Source organism: Fukomys damarensis, unplaced genomic scaffold (genome assembly GCF_012274545.1).
Source record: "Fukomys damarensis isolate Sample0158 unplaced genomic scaffold, DMR_v1.0_HiC HiC_scaffold_20, whole genome shotgun sequence".
Lineage (NCBI taxonomy): Eukaryota > Metazoa > Chordata > Mammalia > Rodentia > Bathyergidae > Fukomys > Fukomys damarensis.
This window is the reverse complement of record NW_022900932.1, coordinates 42,897,559-42,901,528: the sequence shown is the minus strand read 5'-3', so window position 1 is coordinate 42,901,528 and position 3,970 is coordinate 42,897,559. Positions and strand designations below refer to the sequence as shown.

At 38.4% G+C, this 3,970-nt stretch overlaps 1 long non-coding RNA gene across 1 annotated transcript in view; it reads left to right on the top strand.

Annotated features, from left to right (window-relative positions):
• Window positions 1–1,824: 1,824 nt before the first annotated feature.
• The window catches only part of LOC109118295, a 72,421-nt gene continuing 70,275 nt past the window's right edge, over window positions 1,825–3,970 (top strand). Inside the window, exon 1 of the long non-coding RNA XR_002025615.2 lies at window positions 1,825–1,919. This is a non-coding gene — a long non-coding RNA (uncharacterized LOC109118295). The remainder of the gene's footprint in view (window positions 1,920–3,970) is intronic.

Here is a 3,970-nt window from a genome sequence, read left to right as displayed (position 1 = left end):
ACACACACACACACACACACACACACAAACACACACACACACACACAAAAGCATGTGAAAATCTAGATTACTAAATAGCTCAGGATCACTGAATCAATACCCACTGAACCTGATGCAGGAAATAAAATATGAAAAGAGTATATCTCCTGACCTGTCAGATATCTAATATGCTGAGTTTGTATTCTCTAAAAATTGATGAATGAATTCTAGGAACAATGAAGGTTAAGAGTAGGAAAATATTTATTGAGAGGATAGCTCCTGAGAGGCAGAAGAAGACCCAAATGGGTAGCTAATGGCCCCACTTCACAGGGAAGTTTTACAGAGCAAAACCCATGTTGGTATAACATGGGTTACAGCCATGATTAACCAATAAGGTTACAAGTATAGTCATTTAGATAATAGTGATCCGATGGGGAAACCAGTCATGTAACAAAGTGTACATGGAAAGAACAAAGACTTTTCTAGGAAATGATGGGTCTGAGGCCTTGGTAACCCACCACGGAGACTGATGTCTATTTAGACTTCATTAGATCTGGTATTTGTCTTTTGAGGAAGTATGCAGGCCTGGTCATTTCATCTTTGTTTTGAGGTTTGGTCTCCAAAAGATGTATCTCTGTCCACAGTTGTGATGTGTTTAACCCTTGTTCTGACTCTCTTGAGGGTCTGTCCCTATGTGACTGCCTGTAATATTTCTAACTTAGCTGTCTATACTATTGCCCCCTCTGGAGAGGTAGTGCGTCCTATGTGGGTGGAAGGGGTGATGACCATCCCAGCTATTTAAGGCTGATGGGGGTGGTAGTTGTGATCAGAAGTCAGAGATACTCTCCAGAGGGTCTATCTAAAGGCCCTTAATAGACATCAGGTGTTCTTGTTTGAGCAGGCATATAGCTTTAAGTCTGAAGGAGCAAGGCCAAGAAACTGTTGAATATAATATGCTTGGGCCAAACAATAAGATAAAAAAGATTCTTAAAAATAAAATCAATAAATGTTTATACCAAGAAGAGCCAGTAATAGCCTTCTACAAAGAGGATAAGAAAGAAAATTTAGAATCTGATATCACCTTAATTTGTCATTTAATATATTGAACAGCCATTGAGGTATTAGCAGAAGTATCAGGAATGAACATACACCACTCTGCATTTATAACTGCATAAGTGCCCCCTTGTGTTGTAGTCAGGGTGTTTCATGTCACCTGATTTTGGAGGACAACTAGCCTCATTACTTTTATTTCTTCATTTAGAAGAGAGACACCAGTTGAAGTATCTTTAATGCCCATTGTGTATAGACAAGTCCTCAATGTGTTGCACAACATCCTCTAATCCTAGAGAAGGGTCAAAGGTAGAAGCCGAATGATCATACCAGTGTGCAGAGAACCACCATATTGATTATACCCTTAACAGGCTGGAAGCAGTGAAACAGTGCAGGCTGTAAAGAGTTAACCCTTTATTTGGCTTGTTTTGAGAAGTGAGCCTACATGCTGAGGTCTGAGTAATTCACACCTATATTCCATCCCCATGATTCAAAGCTTCTTAACTAGAAAGACAAGGTTCCAACTACAACTCTGTATTTTGTCTATCCCATTCCTAATTCAAGAATGCTTTGTCTTGTCTTTTACAAGCCTTGTTGCATTAGTATCTATAGTAATCGTATGAGCATGTCCTCATGTGTAGTTCCACTTCAGCATGTAGTTTGCCCTTACATCAATTGATTACCAATAAAAATCAGTGGCTTTGACCGACCAATGCCTTTGTTGTTTGCTCAGCATTGGCTGTCCTCGCACCCTGGTTTCTCTGTCTCTTTAGTTTTGTCTTTGTTTTTTCTCAGCCTTGTGCCATAGCGCCAAAAACAGATCAGAACCTACTTCAGAGGTCTCTGACACCAGCAAAACACACTTTTAGACCATCAATGTTGTAGACAAGGTAAGTTTGTAGATTTATTAATATTTTTGTCTCTCTTGCCTTATAATCATGCAAATCCCTGTGTGTATCTCCCTATCCATCTACAGGGTAGCCAGGTCCACAAATTGGTTCTACAGGACCAATAAGTGCCACTGGGGTCTTCCCATCTAATTTGAGGGTGACTTAACCAGTCAGTTGCAAATAATTCTTTGACCTGTAAAATTATAGGGTATATACATTGCTTGGGGGTGTGTCATCCTAAATATTTAGTAGACTTAGGCCAGTGAGAATAGGAGTGATTTTTTTGTTTTGTTTCAACATAGGGGACCTTTCTACTAAGTTGTCCTATAATTGGGGTTAACCCTATATAATCATCCCATATCTAAAAGCAGCCATTTTGATATCTATGATAAAGGTCAGCTATTGGTGTAATGAGAAACTGTCAGAAAGGGTTAGTGATTGGAGCCCCTTTCTATATCTAGCCTGTAGTACTATGGCATTGTTTAATATATCTTTTGGTTATACTTTTCTGCTGGGTGCTTAAGACCAGGTTAAAATGAAGCCTACATTGATCAAACCTCTATCAAGGTCGGTTGAGCCTTCTCAGGCATTATTTTTGGAACTGTATAGAGTCTTCTAGCTTCTTTATCAGTGTCAGCTGTGAGAATGGGTCATTGTCTTGTTTGACTGTGCTGCTTTCTGTGAAAGCATGGAAATTACTTTTCTTCCTGGTGACCCTCCATTGGGATAGGGAAAGGGTAATGGGATGTTGCCAGAGACCCCTGCAATGGTCTTGGCCTCTTGAAAACTAGTATAATGTCCATGACATAGGAAAGTGGGAGTTAAAAGAAATATAGACAAAGAGTTGGGAGAAATTGAGTCTTGGGCTGATCTAAGCTGCTCTGGGCAGCAAAGACAAAGAACTCCCAGGCCATCCAGTGCTTATTTATTACAAGTGTGGGAAGGGAAGAAATTGGGCAGGCCTTGGAACACCTGCTTATAGCAAATGTGAAGCAGGCAGGACTGTAGAATGGGGGCACAAGCATATCTTTGCTGAAGAGAACAAATGGCTAACTCAGAGAGGAGAATTTAGCTAGAGCTGAGTTGACCTTGGCTGGAAATGAACTTAGCTGATTAGACTACTTCCAATGTAACACAGCCAAATTATGAAAGGGCAAGAAGCTTGTGCCACTATAGCTGTTAATACTGGGTAGAAGTATCTGCTACACTTTGGCACATATTTGTTGATTTTTGTCCTCTAGAGTCCAGTGATCTCCCTGCTCAGGAGGTTGGGTGATTCACCAATGTTGTAGGATCCTGTAGAAAAGCTTCACTCAAATTCTGGGTCTTCATTGAACTTGGAGGGCCAGGGCCAAAATACTGTCTGGTTTTTTGTGTTTGTTTGTTTGTTTTTTAGCCCAATTACCTTTCTAGCTCTGGTCTTTAAAATTCAGTTGTTGAACATCCAGCAGAGGTCAGTTATTTCAGTATTGCAGTGGGAGAGGTGAGCTTAACTATTATAAACTCATCAGGATATCCAACACTTTGAAATATACCATATAGCCAGAAGACTTTTTTAAAATTAAAAATGGTTGTTTTAGAAGTTAAATCTTAGTAGAATGTTATCAGGTAACAATCATAAAGTTTATAGAGAAAACAGTATATTAGCATGACAATTATGATAATATCTTTGAAACACATTTAAATATTTATCTTAGTATAGAATAGCTTTTTATTTTTTAGTCAGTCATCTCTGTCTAATACAAAAAGAAGCTCTTATTTAATTTGGTATCCTTCCATAGGATATCACTAAAGAAGCATGTGACATTGTCTGGACTGCTCAGTGTCTGAGCATCTCTAAGTGTAGTGACATGTATATATCTCACAACACATAAACTTTTTTAAAAAATAAATTTTATTTTATTTTATTCCATTCCCTTCTCAGGTCCCATCCTCTCCCTATGTATAGAAGCTTTGTTTCCATTTTTTCCTTCTATTTTCATTTTTTTCTTGTCTCTTCTTTCTTTTCTTTCCACATAAGCTTTTTTTTTTTTTTTTTTTAAAGTTATCAT